We start from the raw sequence: 23,435 nt of genomic DNA, 5'->3' as shown, positions 1-23,435 counted from the left end.
TATATATATATATATATAACTATATAAATATAACTTGATTTCACACAAAAAAAATGATTTTATTCATTGGTAAAAAAATATTTTCTATGTAAGCTGTCCATTAGAACACTACTTATTACGATTAATGTCCTAGCATCTCCTTTTAAAGTTTGATCAAGTCAGATTTGTATATCGTTATTTTTAGCACTGTTCTCGTTGATAAGACGTTTTCTTAGTTTGCTTTTAATAAGTTTAAAAAAAATAATACACAAAAATCAACTTAGACAAAGAAATTCAACAACTATTGCAGCACCTAACATAAAGAAAACGAAAACACCCTGATAACGCAGCACCCTTCATCTACTACAATTTAATTTCAGAATCATTATGTATGTCAGAAATCATAGATAAAAGTTACAGCCTTCTAGTCGTACACGTCTAAAGGGGTTAAAACAGTATTAACGGAAAGCTACCGCCATTTCCCGCCCTGTCAGATTGGCCCGCGCTTTTCCCTTTTGACGTTTGTTTACGTTCGTCGAGCTAACGCCAATCATAATTTGTACGCGCGAAGAAAATATTGCCTTTTTGAAATATTACTATTCGAATCTCGTTACAGACGAATGGATAATACATTTTCTCTCCACGGTGTTAACGTTTTAATACGTTTTCATTTTCTTCTCAGCGTGTAAAATATTACAAAATTTGTTATTCCTTCCTTGAGTTCATCCTCCTTTGCCGTGTTTAAATGAATACCTATCGAACAGCTATCACATTTTGTAGATGTTTTGCATATGAAATTCGGTATCAAGATATTAAATAAAACTAAAGATACTATAAAATATATATGATCCAAAAACATATCAAACAAAATCTAACACATACTTTTTGCAACATTTTGAGTGTGTCCAAATACTTGTTCACAAAATCTGGATTATCTCCAATTACAGGAGTTATTTTCATTTTATTTTTGACATCTCATCAAGGATGAAGAAGAAAATGGAAGTTCTTCATCTTTGATGAGATGTCAAAAATAAAATGAAAATAACTCCTGTAATTGGAGATAATCCAGATTTTGTGAACAAGTATTTGGACACACTCAAAATGTTGTAAATAAATTATCTGGTCAAATTATAAGCTTAATAATAAAAATGAAAATGGTATTTTCTGGCGTTTCTCATGTGTGTGAATATAATCCAGGATTCGGATCTCACATACTAATATAAGAGTTTTTGCTTAATAAAAAAGCTTCTTTACATCTCACCAATAGATGCCTCTAGTTAAGTTCTAGTGATTCAAGAACAAGGTTTCTAAATTGGTTCATATATATAAAACTTCCAAGAATTTGAGTAGTGTGGTTGTCAATAATGGGTAGAATTGGTAAATGTTACACGTGTATAAAGTGATCACTTAAACCAGCCTATGACGGTCGTCAGCCTCGTAAATGCCCAAACTTCCATATTCTTCTTCATCTTTGATGAGATGTCTAAAATAACATACTTTTTGGTCTAATGAACTTGGATAGTATATAATATTGCATATTATTATGCAATAAAGTTGTACAACCTGCTTCCACTGTCCACAAAGTCATTAAAAATAAACTTGATGTAAACGAACTATTCATAAATGGATAATGGAATAGATATTCTTAAGTGTGTAATCTATTTTTAATTTTTAATTTCAAAAAGGAAAAAAAAACCGGTCCAACAAATTTATTATTTTCAATATTCCAAGTGCCAAAAGTAGAAACAATAAAAAAAACAGCAATTCTCCAACTATTTGAGGGTGAAAAATACTTAAATCTACAGAAAAGTTCATCTTCGAGATACCAACATGACAAAACCAAACTTTACAAAACCAAAATGCAACACCAAACAATTCCAACAGAATTTTAAATATCTGGGAACTAAGAACTTCAATAACCTAACTAACTAACTAACTAACCATCACGCCGCTTTCCCGCAGAGGTAGGCAGAGAGAATCGAACGCCACACCACTCTGTCTTTGCATACATTCTTTGCCTCTTCTACATTCATGCATCTCCTCATACATACCCGACGATTATTCCGACTCCTGACCCGGCCGCTTTCAAGTATTTGACATACATACATACTTCAATAACCTACAGATATGAAGAAAAATTAAGTCATTTAAAGGCTAAAAAATAAATAGTTGAATTATTTGTATGCCTCCGTAGTGTTATGGTCAGCACGCTCGGCTGCCGTTCTGGAGGTCCCGGGTTCGATTCCCCGGGGAGGGTCAAATAAACAGAAGTGAATTTTTAACTGTAATATTTACTCAATATTATTACCCTGGACTGGTACCTGAAGCGGAGGGCTGATCACCTTTCCTTCATGTGTAAACGATCAAGATAACACTGCGTTTATATGACGCAGTGCCCTATGCATCATTGGGGTGCGGGTAAGGGTTTTATTATTATTATATACATGTTAATCCAATATAAAAAATAACAAAAAATAATTGTAATTAAAATAAACTATATTACTCTAATAACGCAGCACCCTTCATTTACTATAACTCAATTTCAGAATCATTATGTATATTAGAAATCATAGATAAAAATTATAGGTAATAGAAGCAGGTTGTGCAACTTTATTACATACTCATCAATATTCTTTTGACAAAAGAGGTAAGTGTTATATTTTGTTTGATGTGATTATAAAAATAAAAATAAAAACAATAAATAAGTAAGTCCCTCTCCAATCACAAGAGTCTAGTCTCTTTATTGAAGAGAACAGAGTTATTAATTTAAAGATTGTAAAAGTAGAAATGTCTATAAAATGAATTTAAAATAAAAAATAAAATCCAACCATATTAAATAAATAAAATAAATATTAAACTCTGGGGGGGTATTCCGAAACGGGGTTTTTCTATAACTTGGTACGATAAAAGTCTTTTTTTTTACTTAGTAAGTTATGTTATTAATGTGTAAACCTTAAGCGTTAGTTTGTCATGTGTATGTTAATTACAATGATTAAAGAGAACACTTGTTTTTTACCACTTGAGTTTTATTATAGACTACATATTTCAGAAGTTAAACTTCCATCATTCAGGTCTGTATAATAACTACTGTATAATAACTTCCAGGTCAGTATATTATTCATTATATTATTTATATTATTCATGATATTATTAAAGTATATTATTTATATTATTCATTATATTATTTACAGTATATTTTTTATCATTCAGGTCTGTATAATACTACTACTAGTTATTATACAGACCTGAATGATGGAAGTTTAACTTCTGAAACATGTAGTCTATAATAAAACTCAAGTGGTAAAAAACAAGTGTTTTCTTTAATCATTATAACATGTCTTACCACAAAGTTAATGCCGAAACAATAAATAAAATATGTATGTTTATTATTGAATAAATTGAATTGAAAAACTTCTAGGCGTATCAAATCCAGAATTGATTATACAAAATATTGTTAATGATAAAATTTTGTTTTTCAAACTTACCAATTCTAGTTGATTGAATTCTGCTGTCTAATGTTTTGATCCTTGTCTGAAAAGAAATAAAAACATTGCGTTAATACACAAAATATTTAGAACCAAGATGGTGTAAAGAGCACCTCAGGACACGGTGTTGATACGGTCATTAATTATATCATTACAAAATTTTAAATCACAAAGCTAAAAAATGTGCCAACATTGAGTTTTCCCGTCCTGAGGGTAAATTTTACAATATTAATTTATAAAATTATAAAATATATTTATTTTTTCAAATATGACATATCGCTCACATCTTTCAACAACGTCATATATCAAAAAACTTGTTTTTTCAGGATTTCGTTTTTAATGTTTGAACATGTATTGAAATGTATTAAAAATAAATATTAAGCCACTTACTGAACTTTTTACTGTGCAACAGATCTTTTTAGGTAAAACCTGAATGTTTTTTCTCCATTTGAAAAATATTTAGAATATTAAAAAAAAAATTAACAATACCTTTTCTTCAAAATACAAAAACAATACTTTCTGCCCTCTAGCGGGTAAATATTAAGTTTATAATATGTCGCTTTTGCTGGGATTTAGTACATTTTCTGGGCATTCCGAAAACGCACAACTGAAAACTGACAATTTTTGATATATGACGTTATTGAAAGGAGTGAGCGATATGACATAGCCGAATGATACCATCTATCGCACTTTCGTAATACATTTACAAATTGTGTCGGGTTGTGGTCCCGTGGTTAGTGTCGCGGACTCTTACGCAGAGTTTTTCGGTTCAAACCCACTCTACCACAATTTGATACCTATTTCTAATAATGAACCGCTTAGGCTCACAGAAATAGTATGAAATTGAAATATTTGTGTAAATAATAAAAAACACAAATATTTCTCTTTTTATAAAATAAAGCTCTTTTATATTAAGTTTATGTTTTTAATGACTAAATGGGTAAAAGAAGCAGCTTGTGCAATTTTATTATATACTCATCAATGTTCTTTTGACAAAAGAGGTAAATGTTATATTTTGTTTCATGTGATTATAAAAAAAAACAAAAAGAAATTATTATCATTTATAAACTTTGTATTTTAAATACAGGGTAATCAGTCCTGCGCTCTAGATTATTCTATTAACGTCAGATTGGATTATATTTCATATTTATAGATGACGTATGTGAATGATCGATGTGCATTATGCATCGTTTGGCATTATCATCAAAGGCTAGATACATCTACATACATACACATTGCATCGAGTGTGCAAATGACATGCATGTGAATAGATTACTCTTCCTTTGAAACAAACGATTCAATTACTATATGCATTCAAATGCAGCACTTATTATATATGTAGTAATATACAATAGACGGATTAGTTCGACCGAGTATGAGCATGCGAGTACAGAGTGTGTACGGTACAGAGATATGAACAAAGATGCATCAGAGTCCGAGTGGTGAGATCCGGTCATTTAAAATATCCGAATCAATAGATCCGTATCAGTTTGGTATCTGTTCATAAGACCGGATCAATTGAACGATCAATCTTTTGTCGGACGAATCATTTCATATAATACCGTACCTTCTGTCATAGCAACTGTGATTCGAATACTCCTGACAAAATTAATATTATTCGAGTAAAAAGTAATCATCAGGAATCCTGAAAACTGAGTTAATACAAAGCCGTGTATTGTGTTTCTACGACTAATAAAGTGATATTTTTATTTTACTTTTAGATTTTAGAGTTGTACCCTTGGGACGTTGGAGAATTTGATAGATATTACCACAAAGTAACTGCAAACAGTAGCACTGAAAAATTGTGGTCGAATATAATATATGCAATATTAAATCGTAAACTTTTTTCTTTATTTCATTAGATAAATGTTTTAATAAATTGAGATATATATGTAAATATACCCTTTCAACCCATAGCACCACAATTTCGGTATTGTTAATAATGAGCCAATGATATCACTGAATCCATGAATCAGTGAATAAGTGAATCGATGATTTATTAAGCCAGTGAACGGGTCAGCATTAGTGAATGAGATTCCCAGAGAACGAGTCATTAAGATCAAGTTGTTCACGAACGACGCATGTTCACAATAATCGTCATTCATGCTTCATTTGAGTTCTTTTAATGAATTATGTTCTGATGCAGTTCAGTGTAAATTTCGGATCCAAATGCATTTATTACAACGTCATATTTTTATGACGCAAGAATTTTTCTTTTTCTACCCCATCCAATTGTGCACAATGGGTGTTTTCAATTTATTGCAGTAGTAGATATTCTTTTACGCAAATTTGATCAAAATTAACATAGCCAGCGTTGTGCAAAGAAAAATCTGCGCCTGAGGCGAAGCCTCTACCTCCATTTTCTCCCTTATACTGCAAAAAATTGTCGCTCGTGAAAATCCAATATACCTTTGTCGCCACACGAATTCGCTAAGGGGTGTTTTTGTAATAATTTTATTAATAAACGAATACTGCCGAGGATTTTAACGCCTGGGGACTGTGAAACTCTATGAATTTGATAATTTGATAATTTTTTTTTTGCATTAATTTGAATAATCATAATTGAAATAAAAATGTCGTTAATTATTGTAATTAACCATAATATTTTTTGTTATTTGAAGACATTCCAGTAAAATAAAACATAATAAAATTATACAACTAACTAACTAACCTTCGCACCACTTTCCCGTAGGTGTAGGCAGAGAGAAAAAACCCCACACCACTCTGTCCTTGAAAAAATTCATCTCCTCATACATCTTCAAAGCCCTAGCCACACCCGAATGGTGCATAGGGCACTGCATCATATATACGCATTGTTATCTTGATTGTTAACACATGAAGGAAAGGTGATCAGTCTTCTGCTTCAGGTACCAGTCCAGGGTAATATTAAATATATTAGAGTGAAAATGCACTTATATTTATTTGACCTCCACCCCCGGGACCTCCAGAACGGTAGCCGAGCGTGTTGACCATTACACTACGGAGGCGGACATACATTCCGCCGATTCTTCCAACCCTTGACCTGATGAGTTTCAAGTACATGACAAACTTTTCATGCCAAGTTTTCCTCGCCTTTAATCTGCTTCTATTCCTAACTACATTCACCTCATAAAATTGGTTTAGCATTCTTTGATCACTTATACAACTTGTACAAACCATCGCAACACACCTTTCATAATTTTTATCGATAATAGGTACATACCTCACCCTTGCATTCTTTCCTTATTTCACCATTCGGACATCAATTCGGACATCGTTTTGCGCACATTGGTCTAAGAGATGGCATTTTGACTGCATTCAGTTTTCTCCTTTGCTAACTCCATGCTTCACTTTCACACATTAGAGTTGGTACCAGGACTCCATTGTGTACTGCCAGTTTAGCTTTATTATATATCTGTGATAACACGGTAAAGGGCACAAGTTTGTGATATCACTCACTTCTTTTAAGAACGTCGTAAATAAAAAAAAACTTAATTATTCAGGAGAAAGTTTCAAAATTTAATACCATTTACTAAAAATAAATATCAAGCCACTTATTGAACTTTTTACTCTGCAACAGATCTTTTTAGATAAAACCTGAAGGTTTTTTGCTCCATTTGAAAAATATTTCGTTTATTTAAAAAAAAAACAATTAAACAATACCTTTTCTTCAAAATGCAAACAGAACACTTTCTGCCCTGTAGCGAGTAAATATTAAGTTAAAAATGTGCCTCTTTTGCTGGGATATAGTGCATTTTCTGGGCTTTCCGAAAACATTCAGGTTTTACCTAAAAAGATCTGCTGCACAGTAAAAGTTCAATTAGTGGCTTGATATTTATTTTTAATACGTTTTATTATATTTTAAAACTTTTAAACGATCTCCCAAAAAATATATATTTTTTATTTATGACGTTCTTGAAAGGAGTGAGCGACATATCTAATGAAGGACATACCATTAATTTCTTTTTTAGATTTCGTCGGCTATACAATATAAAATAAATGCTTTTAATTGCTAAAATATCGATTTAATATAGTGGAGCCATACACACAAAATAATTTCATAGCCTGGCAAGCGTATTGCAGTAAAGCGCGGGAACGCCGAACTGCAAACTGTCAGATTAATTAGTGCAGTGCATGGCGTATCGCCAGCGAGTGTTGCCAGATACCTACATTATACCGGTACCTACCGCAACACTGTAGGAGTACCTAGCCGTACACGTATCAAGAGGGGTCTAACTTTGCAGTACCTGCGTACGTGAGGTCCTTTCGGCTAATCCAGAAAAAATCGGCCGTGTGAAAGTGTCAAACTGTTATAAATTAATAATTAGAAATTAATAACTTCTAAGAAAAGTCTGAGACACTACTATTTTTTATTAATAAAAGAGAAATATTTTTATTTTTATTATATTCACAAATATTTCAATTTCGTACTATTTCTGTGAGTCTAAGCGGCTCATTATTAGAAATAGGTATCAAATTGCGGTAGAGAGTTCGAACCGAGAAACTCTGTCTTGAGAGTTCGCGACACTAACCACGTGACCACAACCCGAAATCATTAGAATCCTAACTGTCCATCAAACCTCCTCGCTTAGTTTCCCCCCTACTTCCTTCCTTAAACTCGATTTTTCCTTCACCCTTCTTATTATCATCTTTTGTAATTTATGTTTTTTTAAATGTTAATTTGCAATTTATGTTTTTTTTATGTTCAAGTACTATCTACCCTCTGATTGTAAACAGCTATGTATGGTATCAAACGTTTTGATCAATATCACTAGTCTGTTTTTGGCTGGTTGGAAGATATTGTTTTTAAGCAATAAGCCCGCCAATGTACTTATTTATTTTCTGTACAAGAAATTCAAATAAATAATTAAATAAATTGAGGTATTCAATATTTATAAAAAACTCTTTTACATAAGTGTATTGTGATTATAAATGGAGAGGTAAGGAGCCAGGTGCTGAGTGCCTGCTAAATTTATTTAACTGCGGAATTTTCTTTACAAGGTCAAACTATTGACAGGATTTGTGAATACCTAAAACCCAAAGTACAGAATAACCAAAAAAACTTGAAATTCTCAAAATATTGTCTCAAAGAAATCAAAAATAACAGAGAATAATTTTTTTTATTATATTTACCGTGGCCTAGTACCTGAAGCACAAAAATTACAATATTTTCATATAATTAAAAATCAAGATAAAACTGCTTATTCCTCCACGGTGCCCATAACACTATCAATTGAGAACAAGGGTAAAAAATACATATTTTATATTTTTAACCGTAGATTACTAATATAATAATATAATAATAAAACCCTTATCCGCACCCCAATGGTGCATAGGGCACTGTGTCATATAAACGCAGTGTTATCTTGATCGTTATACATGAAGGAAATATAATAACAAAACCCTTATCCGCACCCCAATGGTGCATAGGGCACTGTGTCATATAAACGCAGTGTTATCTTGATCGTTATACATGAAGGAAAGGTGATCAGTCCTCCGCTTCAGGTACCAGTCCATGGTAATTTTGAATAAATATTACAGTGAAAAAATCACTTATATTTATTTTACCCCCCTTGGGAATCGAACCCGGGACCTCCAGAACGGTAGCCGAGCGTGCTGACCATTACACTACGGAGGCGGACAGATTACTAAACTGCCGTTAAAATTATTTACAATTTCTTAGTAAAACGTATTTATTTATTTATTTTTATTTATTTAAACTTCATGTATAGAAAATAAATAAGTACATTTGCGGGCTTATTGCTAAAGAGCAATATTTTCCCTCCAACCAAATACAGACAAATGATATTGATCCAAACGTTTGATACCTTATATAGCTGTTTGCAATCAGAGGGTAGATAGTACTTGAACATTAAAAAAACATAAATTACAAATTAACATTAAAAATAAACATAAATTACAAGAGATGATAATAAGGAGGGCCAAGGAAAAAGGGAGTTTGAGGAAGGAGGTAGAGGGAAAAACTAAGCGAGGAGGATTGATGGACAGTTAGGATTCTAATGATAAATAGTAATGTCTCAGACGTTTCTAAAAAGTTATTAGAGAAGGTGCATTTGTTTACAAAGAGAGGTAATTCACTCCAAAGTCTGGCCGCTTGGACAGAGAAGGAATTACTGAAGAAAACTTACTATCTCTTCGAAAATAATAAATATTTTTGAATATCTTATTATTTCCGTTTTATTTCTATCTCACATATTTTACGAATGTTTAGTAACAACGTCACTCGTAGGATAGTTTAGTAATCAAGGGTTAAATCCTGGAACGGTTATATATATGACATGATTACAACCTTGCAGATATCCAACGTCATAAAAATATGTTTAGTTGTTAGTTTTATACAAGTACACCGCGTAGAAGCTCGCAGTACAAAGGTAGATAATATACGGCATATTAGCACGGAGTAAGTTCCCGTGGTACGTGTGTGTATCTCTCTTTACAATGTAAGTGTGCCCATCCACGTTTGCACATATACGGGCCACGGTGAGCCGGTAATAGTTCCACGTATATTACCGCTGGGCAACGGGGAACACAGCAATGCGGAAGGAACATGTAACTACACGGTTGAGAGAATAATGCCGCATTCGGAACAAAAGACGTTCGTACATTTTTTTTGAAAAACGAAATAAAATAACTCTATACCAGAGACAAGTGAAAATAATGGGATAGATTTAGAGTTTTTTTTTCTAACCATGTGATTTTTAAATCTGTTTTTTTAGTATTATATAGAATAGCATTGCGTATAAAATTTAATGACTTTGCTAATGTCAAGATAATTTTATTTTATTCTAAATCAAATTAAACTTATCAATTGACATAAATCGATTCCGTTTTATTTACAAATTGTAAGTAAAGGTAGTACATAATGAGTTCCTGCTTTAAACTGTTTTCATTACAAAAGAAAATAAATAATATGTATTTTATTTCAACAATGAAAGTAACGATTGACTTATTGTTTAAATATACAACTAAAATAAGGATATTACAAAAAATTTTCACGTCGAAATCATACCATTTAATAAGCTTATTGTAACAAAATTTCCAAAACACATCATATTTAGTTTTTTAAACAATTTTTGTTTTCATTGAGATTTTATCATAAAATACATGTATTTATTCGTAGATAAATACAAAAAACCTACGCTTCTACTCGGCTGTCCAAACTCAAAACACAGTAAGAGACATTTTTTTCGCAGTACGTTTTTTTTTGCATTTTTGGACTAAGTAGATTCTACTTAGTCCAAAAAAGCAAAAAAAACGTACTGCAAAAAAATGTCCCTTACTGTGTTTTAAGTTTGGACAGCCGTACTGTCTTGCCGTGTTGCTGTTACGTTTTCAACAGATGGCGCTGCTATGGCGATAATTTTTTTTTTTCAAAAATTTTTCTCTCACGGGAAAAAATAACTATTACAGGTCACGTATAAAAATATGCTAAAACCAATGTTGTATCAAAATTTCAAAACAAATGGGTGAATAATTTTTGAAGATTAGATTTAATCTTTATCTAACGAAATAAAGATATTTACGATTTTGCCTTGCACATACTATTTTCAACAACATTTTTTTGATGCTACTGTTTGCGGTCACTTTGTGGCAATATCTATCAAATCCTTCAACGTCCCAAGGGCACTACTCTAAAATTGAGACTATGCTTCACATGTGTTTGATAATGATGCTGAATGCGTAGAAACACGCGTCACTATGGATTTTAAGAAATATAAGTATATTATTTTTAGACATCTCATAAAGGATGAAGAAGAATATGGAAGTCTGGGCGTTTACGGGGCTAACGACCGTCATAGGCTGGTTTAAGTGATCACTTTACACACGTGAAACCTGACTTTGAGACGTGACCATCACACTACTCAAGTTCTTGGAAGTTCTATAAATATAAAAACATTGTTCTTGAATCACTAGAACTTCACTAGAGACATCTATTGGTGAGATGAAAAGAAGCTTTTTATTGAACAGTAACTCTTTTATAAGTATGTGAGGTCCGAATCCTGGATTATAATCACACACATGAGAAACGCCAGAAAATATCATTTTTTATTTTTATCATTTTAAGCTTATAATTTGACCAGATAATTTATTTACAACATTTTGAGTGTTTCTAAATACTTGTTCATTTCTTCTTCAACTTTGATGAGATGTCAAAAAATAATATGAAAAAACTCCTATAATTCGTGATAATCCAGATTTGTGAACAAGTATTTGGACGCACTCAAAATGTTGTAAATATGAGTATATTTACCCATTAAAATTAAAATTGCAAATTGATGAAAATACATGAATGCATTCCAGGATTATTTCGGATGAAAGCATATATATGAATAAGCGAATGTTTGATGTTTTATGCACATAAATCGGTGTGCTTCGAAATAGACAGTTCTATTTTCCATTTCCCGTAAATATTGAAAACGTATTCCGGATATACGGTTGAGTAGGCACACCGCTTCATTTCCGGAACCGGCCTGGTTCACGAAGAACACTCCAATACATCTCACTGCATTCTAAAAAAGAGTGGTATTTTTTAAAGTAAAAATAATCCATAAATAATTATCTTATATTTCTCAACATTTTAAGTGTTCACAAATCTGGGTATTCTCAATTAAGATATATTTAAGTAAAAATAGAAGGAAAAACTACAAAAATAAGGTGAAAAATTAAGATAGATAAATAAAATAATGAAGGTGGAAAACTTAATAATAACAGTGAAAAGGTTAAAAAAAAGGGTGGAAAAATTGAAAAATTAAGAGGATAAAATAAAATAAATCGTAAAAAATACAAAAAATGTTAATAAACTCCAAAGCAAAAATAAAATTTAAAGTAGAAAAACTTAAAAATGAAGATGGAAAAACAAAAAAATTAATGTGGAAACTAAAAATATTTACGCATGCGATTATGCGATAGTAGTTTTTTTTAAGGAATATGTTTTATCTTTGGGAATATGTTGTTATAATAAAGATACATAATAATTTAATCAAGTTTTAATATTTTAATCATATCTACCACAAAGTAAATGCCGTAACAATTAGTAACATATTTTATTTGGGTGCATGGAAAACTTCTAAAAACTTGACACTGCTTCTACGGTACATCGTTTGCAAACGTTATGAATTTCCACCCCACAGCCGCTATGGTGGCATTTTGATCAAAATTGTAAACAAATTTGTAAGATAAGTACATATATAGTACAATTCGAGAGAACTTTTATTTTGGGTTTTTTACGACTTCAAATGAGGGCTTAATGTTGGATATATATTTAACAAATAAATGTTTTAAAAAAATCATTGCTATCAATTGTTCAATATATCAGGTATGCCAAATACTTAAAAGTGGTCAGGTTAGGAGCCGTAACAATCGGCGGGTATGTATGAGGAGATGCATGAACGTGGAAGAGGCGAAGAATGTTTGCAAGGACAGAGTGGTGTGGCGCTCTATTCTCTCTGCCTACCCCTGCGGGGAAGCGGCGTGATGGTTAGTTAGTTAGTTAGTTAGTATTATATTTGTCTAATAATGAGCAGGTGTATTCCAGAATTTCAGATTTTGAACGAATGGACATTTTTCATTATTCAATTTCATTTGTATACACGACATCCTGTATATAAAGTAGCAGTAGCTACACTGTGCTCTAAAAGTCCTTGGAACATTGTGTTGCCACAAATAAAAATATACGAGTATCTCTTTTATAGTATTTTGTATTCTTTATTGAATAATACACGTTGACATTTGCATTCGGTCACGGACATCTTAAATGCAAGCGCAGGTTACCAAGCAAATTCGGTTCTACTTTATATTTTAACCGACTTGCATATTTTCCCTAAGCACCCTTCCTGGCATTAAATTTACATTAGATCTACGTTATATCCGCATCTGTAGTGTAATAGTCAGCATGCTCGGCTGCCGTTCTGGAGGTCCCGGGTTCGATTCCCCGGGGAGGGTTAAATAAACAGAAGTGATTTTTTTCACTTTTATATTTATTTAATATTACCCTGGACTGGTACCTGAAGCGGAGGGCTGATCAACTTTCCTTCATGTGTTAGCGATCAAGATAACACTGCGTTTACATGATGTAGTGCCCTATGCACCATTGGGGTGCAGATAAGGGTTTGAATGAAAAAAAAAGTCTTATAGGGGGGCTGGGTTTACATTTTTGACATCTATACATAGATGAAGAAGAATTTGGAAGTCTGGGTATTTACAGGGCATTTGACCTGTCAACGGGTGGTTAGGTGAATACTTTAGTCATAAGTTAAATTAAGTCATAAACCCTGTATATACCCAGACTTCCATATTCTTCTTCATCTATGTTCTTCAGCACACAAAAATAAATCAATTATACACTTTTTTGTTGAATGTGAATAATTAATTTCTGTTTCGTAGATACTTTGTGGCACATTTTATAAACTTTATGAAATAAAATTTGTAATTGGAGATAATCCAGGTTTTGTAAACAAGTATTTGGACAAATGTAAAAGTACTTTGTTTTGGACCACTTTTTATTGGTAGTTTTCTCCGACCGGTTACGACAAGAACCTTTTAATTGTCAGCGTTAAAAATGTACACGTTTGACCCTGATGATGACAAGGTTCTTGTCGAAACCAGTTGGAAAAAAGTACCAATAAAAAGTGGTTAAAAACAAAGTAGTTTAATTTTACAAAAAATTTTGTAAAATTAAACTCCTTTGATACCAGCTCTATAGGGTACAAACTAATCAAATATATATGAGAAACATTGTAAAAAAATATGAAAAGACTTTGTGCATATTATCTATTGTATCGATTGGGGGTGGCATTTCTTGGCCAAGGTGTGCGAAGGAGAAACGGTTCGACCTTTTCGAGTTTTTCCAATGTCACGAGTGTAGAACGGGCATGATACACCCCGTACTCCAGCGGGGCGCTCTTCATAAGCCCAACAATGCCAAATGCAAAGGCGATGAATAATTCATGTCGGAACTGTATCGATTACTCGAAGCGAGCACTGCAGACCGAATATATGCAATATGTATAGCCCCGTTTATCCTCGCGCATTATCCACTTACTGGCCGTGCGGTGGAGTGGGGTCAAGATCACAATTAACTTACTAAATGACTAAATGTCGGGTTGTGGTCCCGTGGTTAGTGTCGCGGCCTCGCAAGTCAAAGTTTCTCGGTTCGAATCACTCTACCGCAATTTGATAGCTATTCCTAATAATGAGCCGCTTAGGCTCACAGAAATAGTATGAAATTGAGATATTTGTGAAAATAATAAAATGACAATATATATAATGTTGAAATGATTGTTGAAATGCGCTCTCTCAGACGAATGTGTGGTAAATCATTGTATTACAGAATTAAAAACAAAGATATAATAAAGGGATGTAAGGCTGAACAAGGAATAATTAAAAAGATTAGGAAGATTTATTTACGGTGGTATAGACATGTGGAGCGAATGGATAGCGAGGGAATGACAAAGAAAATATATGTGGTGAATGTGAGCGGGAAAACAGAACGAGGACGATCAGATCAATCAGAACCTAAAATTCGGTGGTTATATAAATGTGTGTGTATATATATATATATATATATATATATATATATATATATATATATATATACATATATATATATATATATAAATATATATATATACATATATATATATATATATATATATAATAAAAACTGTTATTGGTCGTTGTTATTGGAGTTGTTGGTCGTCAACGATCAACATAGAAAATTTACCGACAACTTTTCGTAAAATTGGCGTTCACCAAAATAAAAATGGACCTTGTCTTCGCAAAAACAATAAACAAAAAATCCATCAATCGATAAACAAAAATCGCGGGAGCGGATCATAATCATTATGCCCGGTACAATTGAATAGATTGTCACTGTTTTCAACAAATTGGAGCTTCATTCGGTGACAAACCGACCCCGGCCAAATTGAATTTGTAATCGTCCCCTGGCCGTCCAAATAATGGCCCCACCCACCCTAGCCTCCCCTACTCACTGTTTCTATTCACCCCATACCACGGTCTCTCTCCGGTTCTTTTATTAATTTTCTCAAATCCAAGAAATTCTTCCTACAGACTCTCGTGAAATCGCTCTAAGCCGAGCGATTTTATTTTGTGTTACATTTTAATTAAATTAGAACGATGTAATATTTTTATTTATTATCAATATAACAAAGATGAAGAATAAGAAGAAGATAAAAAAGGTTTTATAAAATAAAACAACTTTGTTTTAACCACTTTTTATTCACATTTTCATATGGTGTACGGAGTGCGTAGAAGTTTTTGGCATCGTAAGGGAAGGGTAATGAACTATAACCTATCTATGAGTATTTTAATGTTTTAGAATTATTACATAAACCCTGATGATGACAAGGTTTTTGTCGAAACCGGTTGGAAAAAGTGTAGTTTATAAAATGTGCCACAAAGTCTCTTCGAAAAACATTCAAGAAAATAAGTAAGTTTTAATGCACAATATTTTGTGTGTCGAAATTTTTGTTCATAAATTCGGGAATTGCTCCATCTAGGATTTATTTATATCAAATTTTTTTTGTTGATATCTTAACATAGATGAAGAAGAATATGGTAACGTGGTCATTTACTTGGTAGGCAACTATATTTTTTCATGTATAAATATATAAAAACATTTTTTTGCTAAATCAGGTAGTATTTTACGAAAATAGCGCTATAAAAATTATCCAAACTCTTTATTATTATTATTACTCCCATTATTTTTATTTTTATTTTTATTATTATTACTCTCATTTGCTTTACTTACTAAAATAGGCCTCCTGCAAGTTGATATCGAACCTTGGGGTCCATAGAGACCCCTTTTGGAAGCTTTGGTATAAATCTTATAATAGGATAGATTTATTATTAATATAATATATCTCCGTTGGTATAAATATTATCTAAAGAGAAAATGTCGCTCAGCGCTAATACCTTTCCAAGAAAATCGTATTTTCCATAAAACACAGATTAGTAGTTTGAATATTTAAAAGCCTTTTCTGATAATCTCTCTCGAAAAGATGAAAAAGAATATGGAAACATGGTCACATACTTGGTGGGCAACTATATTTTTACATGTTTAAATATATCTTTAAAATGCATAGTTATAATTGATTTATTTACAACTCAATTAATTTTATAGATATTTCTACATAACAGTCTTTTAATTATTTTGTTCTCTCCAAAAAAAACTAAGGTATTGTACTTGCAGAATAACTTACACTTTTTATTTATGGTTTATGTTTAAGGATGATATAATTTATTTTTTCAATCACTATTTTTTAGCATCGTAAGGGAAGGGTAAATAATAATAATAAATAAAAACCCTTATCCGCACCCCAATGGTGCATAGGGCACTGTGTCATATAAACGCAGTGTTATCTTGATCGTTTACATATGAAGGAAGGGTGATCAGCCCTCCGCTTCAGGTACCAGTCCATGGTAATATTGAATAAATATTACAGTGAAAAAATTAGTTATATTTATTTTACCCCCCTTGGGAATCGAACCCGGGACCTCCAGAACGTTAGCCGAGGGTGCTGACCATTACACTACGGAGGTGGACATAAGGGAAGGGTAATTAACTATAACCTAACTATGAGTATTTCAAAGTTTTAGAATTAGTATATAAACCCTGATGATGACAAAGTTATCGTTGAAACCGGTTAAAATAAAAAGTGGTTAAAAACGATGTTGTTTTATTTTATAAAGTTTATTAAATGTTCCAAAGTATCTGCGAAAAACATTTAAGATTTTTATTTTGCGTAGGTACTTTTTAATTCGATTGACATGCATATAAGTAATTTCATTATTTTTTTATCAATTTAATATCTAAAAAAATTTAATGTGTAGGAAAGTTATTGAAGTATTTGGTTTCCAAATATTTAAAGTTTTGTTGGAATTGTTTGGTATTGAATTTTGGTATTGTAAAGTCATTTTGTTATCTCGAACATGAACTTTTCTCAAGATCCAATTCTTTTTCACCCTTATAAATAGTTGAAGAATCGCTGTTTTTTTAAATTGTTTCTACTTTTGGGACTTTTGAAAATACTAAATATGTTGAATGAGTTTTTTTTCTTTCTAAAATGAAAATGAAAAATATGAAATTAATATCTGAAATTTTAATTAAATTCGGACGAGTCACGCTCGTGCAATATTTCCTTTAATCATAAAATATGGTTTTAATATGAAACATTTCCGTTTGCCATAGATACGCCGCATTTCCATTTAATTCATATAAATTTTACAGCGAAATGCTTTTGTGCTATGCAAAAGCTGCTCTTTGTGAAAATATGAAGCGTTCGCCATTCATCGCTTTCAGTATTTGCTGCTAGTCCTCGGTTATTGCAAATTTCATGCGAAATTTAATATCGGAATATGCATTTAAGTACGGCCATTCTATCACTGAAACTTAATTAGATGCAGTTTAATAAGGATTTATATTTTTTTAAATTACCTAACGTCCAAGGGAAATCTAGGTACTGGTAATGCAACACCGCTTATCATGACCCTACTCAGGCTTCAAGTTTTTATATTATTTATTGATTCGGCATTAACTTTGTGGAATGACATGATTATTTTATTAAAATTATACACTTGAATATACCACTTTAATGAGTTTTATTTTTATTTACGACAAGTTTCGAAAACGACAGATGTTTTCATCTCCTGGATTAAAACTAATACAAATAAAAACTAAAACTAAAAATTAAAAATTAAATTAAATTAAACTAAAAATTAAAACTAATACAAATTAAAACTAGTTAAAACAGTTTTAATTTGTACCAGAAGATGAAAACATCTGTCGTTTTCGAAACTAGTCGTAAATAAAAATAAAACTCATCAAAGTGGTACATTCAAGTGTTTAATTTTAATAAAATATTCAAGTTCTTAAGTTTCATAGCCTATTTTTAATTAATGTTTTACTGAGTGAATACCACTTTTTCTTAAAATCTACTGTGACACGTGTTTCGGTGCATTCCACATCATTTGCAAACACTGATACATTTGTATTCTTTCATACACTTGACCATTTTTGGGGATAGTAGCGCCGCGACGCCCTGACTCGCCCGCTCTGTATCCTGTACTCTAGACCACAGAACAAGCGTGTCATACTGCGGAATGCGGAAACACGTGTATACCACGAATATATACCACGCTAACCTGGCAAATTATTCAAAAAGTTTGTTTAGTTTATGTCATTTAAAAAAAAGTTTTATATTTACTATATTTTACTTTTAAAAAAAGATTTGGCTTTTTGAATGCAAAATGAGCTGATTTTATAATTACTTCATTTGTTAGGAATTCCGATGTAAATAAAAGCTTTGTTTAAGTAAAGTGAAAAGTGTTTATGTGAAATAAAATTATTTTTATGTATTATTGTGTCATATTCTGGCCTACCACCCCTTAAATTGAATACGTAGGATAATGGGACACCCTGGATATCATGGAGCAAGCTCCAATGAAATATATGACTTTTTGTTATTTCCGTTTCTCCCAAAATAGAAATCTTGAAACAGTGCCAAATATAAATGGATTGTCAACGGACAAATACCATTTTCCAGTATTTTATTGCCAGTCTTTGTATTATACGTAATAATAATCTAAAAATAAATGGAATCGCTGACTATAATAAGACATTCGATTACAAGTGCTGGAAAAACATAATTGTGACACAGAAAAAATATCAACATTTTGAGTGTTTCCAAATACTTGTTCACAAAATCTGGATTATCTCCAATTACAGGAGTTATTTTCATATTATTTTTTGACATCTCATCAAAGATGAAGAAGAATATGGAAGTCTGGGCATTTACGGGGCTGACGACCGCTATAGGCTGGTTTAAGTTTTTTGGTTTTGAACAAGGTTTCTAAATTGGTTCATATATACAGAACTTCCAAGAATTTGAGTAGTGTGGTTGTCAATAATGAAGAGAATTGGTGAATGTTACACGTGTGTAAAGTGATCACTTAAACCAGCCTATGACGGTCGTCAGCCCCGTAACTGCCCAAACTTCCATATTCTTCTTCATCTTTGATGAAATGTCAAAATATAATTTGAAAAAATGTCAAATACCGTGGAACGGGGCTACTTGAACTTTGATGTGTTACTTGAGCCCGGTACAAAAATGAGATTTAAATCTGTATTTGGTCTACAATAATGAACGTATCGACATGATTCATTGTTTCCCTGACAGGTGACACTTATTGTCACGATTTGTTCATTACTGTAGACCAAATACAGATTTAAATCTCTTTTTTGTACCGGGCTCAAGTAACACATCAATGTTCAAGTACCGGTTCTACGATACCTAAGTCTCCAAAATATTATTTTTATATAATTTTTTTATTATCACACGATGCCAAATATCCATTTAGTTTCAAATGTTGTAAATAAATTCACTGGTCAAATTATAAACTAAGATTGTGTCGGGGTGTGGTTACGTGGTAAGTGTCGCGGACTCTTGAGTTAGGGTTTCTCGGTTCGAACGAACTCTACCACAATTTGAAACCTATTTCTAATAATGAGCCGCTTAGGCTCATAGAAATAGGATGAATTTGAAGTATTTTTGTAAATAATAAAATCACTAATATTTCTCTTTTAATAAAAAAAAATGAAAAAGGTATTTTATAGCGTTTCTAATGTATGTGATTATAATCCTGGATTTGGACCTCACATACAAATTAAAGAGTTTCTGCTCGAAAAAATGCTTATTTCATCTCACCATAGATATCTCTAGTGAAGTTTCGTTTTGAATTCAGAACGTTTCGAATCTGAACAAGGAATTGGACACATTAAATTTTTTTTTACGGTTTACATTTTTAATTGGTTATTTCTAACGATTTTTTGTTGTTTGAAAATGATGCGTAATGCATCGAAACACGTGTCACAGAAGGTTTTAAGAAAAAGTAGTATTTTTCTATTAAAACTTTTATTTATTTTTCACTCTAATATTTATTCAATATTAACCTGGACTGGTACCTGAAGCGGAGGGCTGATCACCTTTCCTTCGTGTGGTAACGATCAAGATAACACTGCGTTTATATGATGCAGTGCCCTATGCACCATTGGGGTGCGGATAAGGGTTCGAATATAAAAAAAAATAAAAAACTTATATTAAAATGGATTTTATTATTCGTCAAAAACTTCTTTTAAAGCCTCTTTTACATAATTTACCCGCAGATTTAAAATTTTATGTAAATTTATTTATTTAAATTTATCATGTCGTTTAACACGGAGTTTTGTCTGAACAACCCTCGTTTGCATAAGTTTGTCATTGGAACTTTCCCTTCCCTAGGTGATGGCAGTTGTTACATCAGCCTTAATCTGCTTACCTTTCTTATCTCAGGCTACCAGCTGCTTCTACCACCTCATCATCACGACCAGTACTTTATATTGACCCCCCTCGAAATCGAACCAAGACCTCTAGCAAGGTAGCTTAATGATCTCACTGCATGTATATCGGGGACTGTATCCTTCCTGAATTGTTGGGTAATATATCCAAAACAAAACAATCAAACACTCAGTCAGTGTTTGATAATGTCCTAAGAAGACGAAACGCGTCACATATTAAAATATACATAATTGAATGTAGAATTCGATCCAAAAAACCGTGTTTTATTTTGGATTTATTACCCAACAATTCAATATGGAATTCTACCAACTGCCTGCGGTTACAATAAATATGTTTCCATCCTGTTGTGGTTCTAACGGTGTCATGTATTGAGTTTAGGATGCGCTGTAAGAGGCCCCGTGATCGATGGCGTTGTAGGGTGGGGAAAGAGTTCACACATTAAGTCGTAATACACACATCGACATCTCAAGGAACCTTTCAGTAGTTTTTTTTTTATTGATTATTTATTATATTTTGAAAGTCAAGCTGTTTTAATGGTACTTGGTACTTACTGATTTTCTCGATTAATTGTATTTTTTGATAGTCTAGTTGTTTTTAATGGAACTTGATACTTAATGATTTTCTCGTTTGATTGTATTTTTTTAAAAGCGATGTTGTTTTAATGGTATTTACTGATTTTCTCGTTTAATTGTAATTTTTGAAAGTCAAGTCGTTTTAATGCTAGTTGGTACTTAACAATTTTTTTACTGAATTTTTAGATATTTAAGTTGGTTTTATGGTCATCACTGATTTTCTCGTTTAATTGTATTTTTTTGAAAGTCAACTTGTTTTAATGGTACTTGGTACCTACTGATTTTCTCGTTTAATTGTATTTTTTAAAGTTAAGTTGTTTTAATGGTACTTGGTACTAACTGATTTTCTTGTTTAATTGTATTTTTTGAATGTCAAGTTGTTTTATTGGTACTTGGGACTCACTGATTTTCTCGTTTAATTGAATTTCGGAAAGTTAAGTCGTTTTACTGGTACATGGTACAAAATGATATTTTAGTTTTATTGTATTTTTTAAAAATCAAGAAGTTTTAATGATTCTAGGTACTTACTGATTTTCTCGTTTAATGGAAGAATATCTTATGTAACATTGAATCTGGGTCATATCATTAAAAAAGGACCTTATTATCGATTTTCACTTTAGTTTGTGAGTTGGGTACCTATTATCTGACAGGGGCGCCTACCTGGGCTGGAATTACAAATGAGATATCTACGTAGCTTAAATAATTTCAACTTTTCTCAACGACTTTCGGCTGTGTTTTGGCTGTATTTCGAAGTGAAATTGTATTTTATTTAATTACCTTAAAACTTTACTTAAATTGGGATGTTCTACGATTATGTAGTTAACGCAATTGTTAAATTATTTTATAATAAAACAATTACATTATATGTTGTCTGCCTCCGTAGTGTAATGGTCAGCACGCTCGGCTACCGTTTTGGAGGTCCCGGGTTCGATTCCAAGGGGGGGTCAAATAAATAGAAGTGATTTTTTCACTGTAATGTTTATTCAATATAACCCTGGACTGGTATCTGAAGCGGAGGGCTGATCACCTTTCCTTCGTGTGTCAGCGATCAAGATAGCACTGCGTTTATATAATGCAGTGCCCTATGCACCATTGGGGTGAAGATAAAGGTTTGAATGAAAATATATGAAAGAAGATAGAAGTCTGAGTGCTTACGACCTGGCATTTGGCTGGCATAAGTGATCAATTTACACGCTTGTGTAACGTTCACTACTCTGTATAAAATAACTTCATTTATTGTTATTTTTTTAAATCCGAGCATTAACTGGTTAATCATTCATTAATGTGCGGATAAGGGTTTGAAAAATATTTAATAAAAATAAAATAAAACTAAAAAAGTATGACAAACTAGTATCATAAAAAATCCTAAATAAAAACTACCTAGATAACTCTGTTAGTCGGATTCAAGTTATCCCACCTCCGGGGAAGAAACACGTGTTTCGGTCAAACTCACCCAAAGCAAACAGCCCACCTCAGAACACCTATACTCGGTCAGATCCGCCCTACCGCTTACTGACCCACCGAACGCCACCCTTGTCTAGCTGGCTGACTATACGTGTATACGCGGTGTATATAAAGGTCTGACCGGTCATTTCGTCGTAACGTAACGTCGTTACATCGCTCGCGGCGAGCATGTTACGTTACGACGTTACAGCATTGTTGACTGACGTTAGTTTTCTATGTTGATCGTTGTCGACCAACGACTCCCTGTTTTTATGATTAAAATTAGTTGTGGAATGAGAGAATATTGTGGATACTATGGAATATTTGTGGAATACTATGTCATGATATATTCTACTAATTGTTATAAATATGTGTGTTTATTTACATGTACATATCGTAGTCGTACAGGAGAAAGTGACCAACTAACAAAACATAAAATGTTCAGGAGGTCCATTTAAGTCACTTTTGCTTGGCAAAAAAATAAACATCAACGCAGTCATTTTTAACAAGTCAATATACAAGTCAATATAGTATACTTAAGGTTTGAATTGCTTTGGGATTTTTTTCAGGGCAACATTAAGCTAGTAAGATATCAAATAGTC

The 23,435-nt window shown here is 32.2% G+C and overlaps 1 protein-coding gene across 1 annotated transcript in view; it reads right to left on the bottom strand.

Moving 5' to 3' along the window:
• Window positions 1–23,435, bottom strand: part of LOC148303005 (acetylcholinesterase-like) — a 93,434-nt gene that overhangs the window by 27,854 nt on the left and 42,145 nt on the right. Inside the window, exon 3 of the mRNA XM_088270715.1 lies at window positions 3,465–3,510. The gene's annotated coding sequence lies outside the window, so the exon portion shown is untranslated. The remainder of the gene's footprint in view (window positions 1–3,464; window positions 3,511–23,435) is intronic.

This window comes from Brachycentrus maculatus, unplaced genomic scaffold (genome assembly GCF_059751285.1).
Source record: "Brachycentrus maculatus isolate JH-2025_06_01 unplaced genomic scaffold, ASM5975128v1 h1tg000393l, whole genome shotgun sequence".
Taxonomy (NCBI): Eukaryota; Metazoa; Arthropoda; class Insecta; order Trichoptera; family Brachycentridae; genus Brachycentrus; species Brachycentrus maculatus.
This window is presented reverse-complemented; position numbering and strand designations above follow the sequence as displayed.